The sequence below is a fragment of the Chaetura pelagica genome, unplaced genomic scaffold (genome assembly GCF_000747805.2).
Source record: "Chaetura pelagica isolate M959 unplaced genomic scaffold, ChaPel_1.0 scaffold104, whole genome shotgun sequence".
Lineage (NCBI taxonomy): Eukaryota > Metazoa > Chordata > Aves > Apodiformes > Apodidae > Chaetura > Chaetura pelagica.
Genome location: NW_009953786.1, coordinates 9015306 through 9024083, shown reverse-complemented (window position 1 = coordinate 9024083; position 8778 = coordinate 9015306).

Below are 8778 nucleotides of genomic sequence, written 5' to 3'. Positions count from 1 at the left end.
CTCAGCTTCTTCTTGTATGTCACGTGCTCCAGTCTCCTGGTGGCCCTCTGCTAGACTGACTCCAGAGTCTCAACATCTTCCTTGTACTACCAAAGCAGGCCAAAACTGGATGTGGCACCTCAGCTGTCATCTCACAAGTGCAGAGTAGAGAGAAATAATCACTTTTTCATTCTTGAGACGCAGCCCAGGATGCCGTTGGCCTTCCTTGACGCAAGGGTGCATTGCTGGCTCCTGGTCAACTTGGTGCCCACCGGGACCTCCAGACCCTACCTGCAAAGCTGCTTTCCAGCTGGTCCCACCTGGGCCTGTCCCGTGCATGGGGTTATTTCTCACCAGGGCAGGGCTGAGTGTTTGGCTTTGTTGAACTTCCTGAGGCTCATCTCTGCCCATTTCTCCAGCCTGCTCTTCACTGTACAGACTGCTTTCCTCTTTTGACATCATCTGGAAACTCGCAGAGAGCATGCTCATTTCCCTCATACAGTCACTTAGTAAAGACACTAACCAATATTGGCTCCAGTGTGGATCTCTTAGGGACTCTACAGGTAAGTTGCCACCATTTGGACCTTGTACCTGTGATCTCCGCCCTTGGACTCTGACAGTTCATATTATTTTCCACTCAACTTCTTGTCCTCTCTCACCATTTTCTATATAAATAAAATTTCCAGAAATAGGAACAGAATAAGTTAAGACTTAAAATACAGATTTGGGTTCCAAACAAAATGTTTTTTTTGGCTTGAGTGATAAGAAAATACATAAATTGTGGTTGCAACATATGCCAAAAACTTTTGTGGATTATGAAATTGCTGCTGTTTTGCCCAGAGGTTGACCAAATAACCAGCAGAAAATCAAGGACATTTTGAGATGGAAAGCATCTTGTATAGGCTGGCTGTTGGAAGGAAACTTACATAATGCCTATGTCAGACTAAGGCTTGATTTAGTAATTTTGAAAACTTTAGGCTCATTCAAAAGATAATGAGTCTGTGAGCTAATCCTTGGATGTCAAGCTATCAGTACTATTTGAGATGTACCTGCCAAATGTGTATCAACAGTATTGTTATCATCCTTAATAACTGTTTGTAGGTAAGTCCCTACAGCATATGTACATTATTTTTTAATTCTTGGAAATAAAAGATCTCTTTCCATTGATCTGATCTGTAGTAATTAGTTTAGTTGTTCCTTTTCTAAAAGTAGCTGCTGTACTTACTTCTTCATGGCAAATTGGGAGAAAGGGTGACCACAGAAATCAAGTGGTACTAAAGAAAGACACAAAATATTAAAAAAATAACAAAACCATTAAGAAAAGTTCCTCATAACTAATTTCTTCCAGAATATTTCAGAACTATTTTTAAATCCCTTGGATGTTACTCTTTCTGATGTCTCTGTATTATATATAGAACCAGCACTTTCAGAAAAGGGACTCATGATTTTAGATGCTGCTATTTTTGGGTATTCAAATTGAGACATTTTACTGGAAGCTGGTCATAAAAGGGTGATGCTTCTCACTTTCTAGCAACTATTTGCACTCTTAGATTCCATAGGTGTTTTAAAGTAGTGATTACTTATTCCTTCTAGTTGGTGGCATCCCAGCTACTGATGTAAGTGGGGCTGCTACCCTACCTCCATGCATTAAGCACTTACAGTGTTGCTGGGGTGTTCAGTAGACACACATCTGACTTTTCTTTGGCTGAAGCATTGCCAGGCACTGCAGAAGCCAGTCTCTGAACTTCAAAGACATTTAGGATTATTTAAATGGGAATCAGGAGCCTGTCTTTGGGTGCTTGTGCTCTCTGCTGTACAAGTAGGATGAACAGTTCTAGGTCTTCCAAGGCTTACTGTGCCCTGCAAGAAGTCCCATGGTTGAGGTCCTGAAACTGTCCAGCTTGGAAAGATCAGCATGGCACATTTCATCTCTGCTTGCCCACCTGCACCTTCCTTCAGTGCAGGGAGCATGGGGGAGTGTCATCCAGCCACCTCTAGACTCAACATGCAGCTAGGACGTGGCTGGAGGAGTCACCTAGGATTTAGGATTCGAGGGAACACCACAGACAGCATCTGTTGACTGGTGCAGACACAACAGAACAAAGCTAATTGGTAAGTCCCGAGCAGGCTAAGAAACTTATGAAGAATTGGAAATGGACTAAAAACCAAACATAAAAAGGGAAGGAGCAGGAAGTTGGTCAGGCAGAGCTTTTCAAATTTCAAAGATGCATCCCTACTTCATCAGCAGTGGATGGATTTCCCTCTCCCCCTTCCCCCACCTCCTCCTTAAACTAGGTGTCCAGGTATGTGTTAATTTTCTGCAGTGCAAAAGATAGGGCCATAGCAGACCCAGAACCTAAATATAGCTGCTTCTACACTTAGTTACTATGTAATGCAGCTTGATGATGGTTGCCAGAGAAACCCACTTATGTTGTTGAATAAGGCTGTGCTGTCCCTGCTTTATGCTCTCCCACGTAATGAACTTTTTAAAAAGTGAAGGTTTAGTACAGAACTGAGCTATGGGGAATGCGCTGCATATGGAGGCTGTAAATGTTTGGATGTCAGCTGTGTATGTGTACTTTTCCATCATGGGGCATCATGAAATAGCTCAAGGGATCTCTGTATAGAGCTAGAGAATGGCAATGTTAGCTTGGCCTCATCTCCTTTGTCTTAGATGCAGAGGTGGATGAGGAGAGGCACTTTCACAGCACACTCAGAAAACGTTTGCCTGTCTCTTAAGTTCAGCAAGGGCTGAACTTCTTAACAGTTCTAAGGTGCTGGATTACTTAATGACTGCACAGCTTCTCAGGGTCATGGGTTCTTCCCTGCCGAGGACTAGAAGCAGAGGAGTCAATGAACCACGTGAACTGAAGGCACCACCTATGGCCTTGGACAGTCCCTCCTAGGAACTTAGACCAGCTAGGCTGACAGTAGATCAAGGCAGTAATATCTGTATCAAACAGTGCATTAAGATTCAATGTGGCTGCCAAGGGCACAAAGGAAACAGGCTAGAGCTGGCCTACGGATGGGCAGGAGCTCTGCGGCCTGGGAGGCAGATCACTTTGGTAGGATAAAAATACAGGGCTACAAAATCATGAGCCTTGCAGAGCAGACAAACAGGGATTGAATTACTCTCCTCTCATATGAAAAGTAGGGCCCATGAATAATTCTGGTTTCCATATCCCAGCTAGGTCTCCTCCCTCTATCATGTCTTGTCCAAAGGAGCACAGCACTGCTCAACTGAACCTTCACCTTTTCCTGAACTTAATTTCTGCAAAGGTTGTGCTTCACCCACACAGTTACTTGGTCACTGGAACCAACCTCCTTTACCTCATAGCTGTGTTTGCAAGGAATGGGTTTTCACGTTGGGCTGTGAACTGAGCAACATCTGTTACTCTTGGTCAAGATGAAGAGCAAAAAATGCAGTCCTCTGATACTTGCTCTCTGTAATGCCCTTTAATTAGCCCTGTGAACTTCTATGAGGCTAGGGGCCTTACAGACCTTTAAAAGTAAGCCTACAGAGTATTTCCCTTGGGATTTCCCCTAAAGATCTGGAATTAGCTCAGTGTTATTACTTATTGATTAATCAGGACATTAGTCTTGTGACAAAGGTTTCAGGAAAGCACTGAGCAGGGAAGGAATGACACTGAAAGGCAACAAGGCTGAAAATATGGCCACTGAAAATGAGAAGTATTGATCTTCAGAAATATTTTCCGTAGCTGGGGAACAGCAGAACCAGAGTGGAAAAAAAAAAAAAAGGACATGGCTTCAGCTGACAGCAGAAGCTTTTTTTGGATAAGCTGGGAAAAACTTTGACAAGATGGGTAGTGATGGCAAACCACTGAGAGCACTGGGGGAAAAAAGAAATAAGGAAATATTACACACACCTGAAACAAAACTGCTAAGCAGAGAGTGCAAAGTTCCCTAGGCAATTTGTATGCTGTGCTTAGAAACCACTCACAGCTAGGCAGGAGATCAATAGTACACTGACAATTAGATATTAAGTAGCAGGATAACGGTCTGGAAACATCACAACCAGATTACTAGAAATACATGAACATGAGGAATGACGGTGGAAATAATCTTGGGAGCTCCCTCCCCTCCCCCCCCCAGTAAAACTGGTCTTATTTCTTCTGACAGGTGTCTTCAAGGTTTTTAAAATAGCCTCAGACATTTCCCTTGCTGCTGGTCTAATGTTTCCTCTCATTTCTTTCTCTTTTCTTAGGATCTCCCCATGCCACCCTTTATTGGTTAAATATATGGAAGGTGACCTTTGGTTTTCACGTATTATCCTTCTCACACGACTCATGTTTTAAAACGTGCTGACACAGTGCAACTCTGGGTGCTTGTTTCATACTCTTTTCTGCCTGAAATGCTTAAGACAGTAAGCAACTAATTTTTTTTTTTTCATTCCTCTTTCACATCAGTTCTGCAATAAGCCCCTGATACTTCATTAGAGTTGCTAGGCTCTACTGTAGCACTGCTAATTATAACAAAGAAAACTGCACAATCACAGAATATGTTTCAAAGTCCTTCTCACCTCAGCAAATACATGCAGACACACAGAAACACAGAAAGTGTTTTACCCCTACCCAGTGCAATTTCTTAGCTTAGAAAAATCCTACCTTCATCCTCTTTGTATTATTGTTTCCTTGATTACTGTGGCTTTTGAGATCAAATTTCTTTCTTCAGGACTTCAGAAGTCAGTGGTTAATAGAACTTTTCTCATAACTGTCTGACTCTCCTCTTTGTGAGCAGGCAGGAGTTACTCTCTTTCAATTTACAAAAGGACAAAAGGTTTCCATAGGCTTGTGTCTTTACCTACACACTTGGGCAATGTAGCAGGGACAGAGATGCCACAGAAGCACGGGATCCATTAGCAATTGTTCCCCTTGCAAGGGCAGGAGAAAATGTGATTCTTTACATTATGTGGATCACAAATTCACAGGTCTCCCTTTGATGGAGGCAGGAGGCACTGTGTGACTCTCAGCTGTGCAGCTGTACTCTCTCTTGCTATTGCTGTAGCTAGATTTAACCACTGCCAAGTTTTAGACAAATCTTTCAGCAAGAGTCAGCAAAAGGGGTTGGTTGTAAGGAGAGCTCTAATTTTGTTTTCACAACAGTGAAATAAAACAGGAGCACATCTCAGCTGGGAAAGCCTCTAAGAGCAACAACTGCAGCTTTGCCTTAAACTCTAGGTGAGAACTGAGGTCAGCCAAAATTCAACCATGACATGACAGAGGAGTCATGGCCCCTGGCTCCTTTAGAAAATAAACAGGGGATCGATCCTATGCCAGTCAAACAATAAGCAGTTTTCTTCCCCTATGTGCCAGCTCAACCCCATGGACTGGCACTTACGGACAGGGCAGTGTTTGAGTGCATCTGTATGATCAGCTGGAAAAGGTGCACCCCTAGCCCCACAGGGGAAATTGCAAGGGCTCAGCATCACCTTCAGATAACCACCTGGCACGTGCAGCGAGCGTGTGCCCCCAGGGTGGGAACAGCTTGCCTTCCTCTGTCCCATCCCAGAGGCAGAGTGGGTACACGGCCCTCTGCGCTGGGTGCAATAGGGGCAGCTGTAAGTTTTATACCCATAGACCATGAGTACATACTTGTGATAGTGAGAAGGGCTAGGAAATACAACCCTTCTGCCACGGGTGTGATCACTTCAGGGTGTTCTGCAAATGCATGTGGCTGGAGTGGGGAAATAAGAGAAAGGAGAGGCTAAGAGAGTTAGCCACTAGAACAGCTGTGTTCTTGAAGTTCTTGGGGTTCAAACAGTAGAGGAGACAGAAGAAAGGAAGTGTGATGCCAATCACTGTTTTCAATATCCTCCCACGTAGCAACTGCTTCTGTTGAGGCTTTCTGTTGTGAAAGCCCTTCTTTCACTGCAAACAGAGCAGGAGCTGTCCTTGAGCCACAGCTCCCCAGAGGAGGAAAAGCCTTGTGGTCAAGAGCAGTGAAAAATTGTTTATGGCTTTGCTTTGGTGGAGTGCTGCACAAATCAGGGGCTTGGCTTGGCTTAGTGAGTCTTGGCTCTGCAGAGAGAGAGCTGGAAATGGCTCCCTAATTTGCAAGTTGTTCCCTTGCTATAAGAGAGACCTCATCCTTCCTCTGAACTTAACCAGCAGGTCCTTACTGGGCCTTCGGTTACACTGCCTGCAAGGCTCCAGCTCTCAGGATGGAGAAGCTGGATGATAAAAAGCAGCCATGAAGACCATGAAGGCTATACACTCCTCCCCATCACCTCAATACCAGTGACATTCCAACTGGCTGACTGCAGCAGCTGTGTAGTTCACAGGCAGCATCTGGTCAACATAATGTCTCTACAATCAAAGCTGCTGGAATGAGCTTCCACACTAACTGGACTACAGCTGGATTTCAACAAAGTTTGTACCCGGACCTGAATTTTACTGCTTAAACTCACTTCTGGTTTTTAATTAATTTATTAATTTTTAAAATTTTTTGTCTTCCAAGTAGAAAAAAAGGGAATTTACATTCTCCAAGAAACGTGAACAGAATGACAGTAGAGAAACTTGAATTTAACTTGAAAAACATGATGACAGAGTATGAGCAATTAGCAAGGGAATCCCTGTAAAAAACAGCTTGTTAATGAGATTTTTTTTTAAATAAAGCAGCAAATTCTTAAAAATTAGAACTGTGCAAGCCCAAAGAATATGCATTGCAGAGCATTAAGGGAATTTGCCCATTTTCCATAAAACTTCTGAAATATCGTCAGAGCAGGAGAAAAGAGACAAGCAAAAGATATGCTAATGCTCAAGAAAGAAAAGTTTGCTTGCCAATTGTTAAACATGTTTTCACCTCAGGAATAAAACACTGGAAAACTTGTTAGCTGTAGGGGTTTTTTTATTTGTCAAAATATTTAGTTGAAGTAGGGGTTCCTTCAAACATTTATTTAGCTTCTGGTATTCCAGAGGTACCCCTACTTCAACTAAATACTTTGACTAATTATTTCAAAAGACTTATACACATGTGTAGATTAACAGCTGTGCTGTGATGTCACTACTCTGTTATTTCTGTATGAGAATATTGGCAAAATTAAAAAAAAAGTAGTGCCACTGCAAATTGGCTTGCTTCTGCAATTCTCATTATTGGTCAGGAAGTTGGTAATTGAAGGATCATTAAGAAGTGAGAACGTGTCTTAAAATAACTTGTTCAGCAAAGAGTCCCTGTAATTGGATTTCTTTATCTGAAGACCCGCTCAATATTTCTCAGAGCTGCAGTATGCTGTGCTGTATGTGCAAGTCCTTGCTGCTCTCTGTTACAATTTACTGACTGAGCAAAACAGCTTCTTGATAGATGGAAATTAATGAACTTACCTGGGAGGACCTATTCATAGGACTAAACCAGAGCCCTTTCTGGTCAGAAAAACCTCTGTACACCTGCCGAAGGGGTGACAGTTTGGTGGAGACACTGCAAAAAATAGGGTTCCCAGGGTTTCAGAGGAATGAAATACTGCAAATAGCTGGCTTAGGGGTTTAAAGGGAAGGCTTTAAGAGCTACCCTGCAAACTTAGTGGTAGATCCAAACAAAATCCCCTAAAAGAGAGGAATTTGTGCCTGTCTTTATTTGAAGCTTTCCAGCTTCTCTCTGGTCCCTTGACAAGAAGTGTGCCTTGAACATGAAATACACTCTGGGTGATGAGGCTTCACTGTAGCTTTTCTTGCTTTCATTCTGCTCTGCAACAGCTTCAGTCAGGAGACACATCCAATGACCACATCACCCCATTTGCCTCTCTGTATGAAGGTGAGTGGGGCAAATCCTTGGCCAGGCCAGCTCAGGTCCCCATGGTGTCTTAGCAGGGCATGCAGCACAACCCAGCCAGCAACTCACTGCTCCCCTCTTGGACAGATGCTTCAAGTCCTTCAGCCCCAACACACTCAGAAACCTTTACACTTGCAGGGTAATAACTCTGCTAATGGTCTTTGGAGAAGCAGCCTGGTGTTGTATGGACGTTACGGCTGTAACAGGAATGCAGAAACCCCTCTTGCCATATGGTAGATACTTCGGGGAGCAGGAGAGCACACGAAGAGGGAGATCTGCTCTCTATAGACCTGCATGTCAGCAATGTGAGCTCAAATCTTTCCTACTCTCAATGCAGGTAATTATGGCCTCCCACTGCTTTAAATAAAAATACATTCTTCTTTTTCAAAGAGTCAGATTTTGATAACTATTTTCTGCCCACCTTAGTTCATATCAATCAGACTTTACGTAACAGTGGTATTTTGAGACATGACACCTACTCTGCAGAAGAGCTATTAACAAAAGCCAACTCACAAAGAAAAGGCAAACGTGAAATGTTCTGTTCTGGCTAGAGACAATATTTTTCACAAATAACAACCAGAAGGAAAAGCTGACCTGGCAGGAGACTTTGACAGAAGGATTCTTAGTACTGAGTAAGATTTAGTTTGTTACAATTCCTGGCCTTAATTCTGTTTTCATTTTCAATGTACTACAGAAGAGGGCAGTATAATATCAATGTTCTACATGTAGCAGTAAGAATGCTTCTGTGGTCACATCAACAGCATTGAACCTTAAATTAACGTTTCTGTTGATACACTAGGGAATAATTAATTCAAGAGCAGAGCCAGTCTGTTAAATCTCCAGTGGTTCACGTTCTGGAGGATTTTCTATTCTGAGTCTTTTAGAAACACAGAACTGAGAGTCTTCTTTCACTCTGCCTGTTCTGTCTATATGATCTCTAAATCCAGCATGTACACCGCATGATAAATGCCAAACAAGCAAAAGCAGGGTCAGAGCTTAGTAATGAATAAGGTA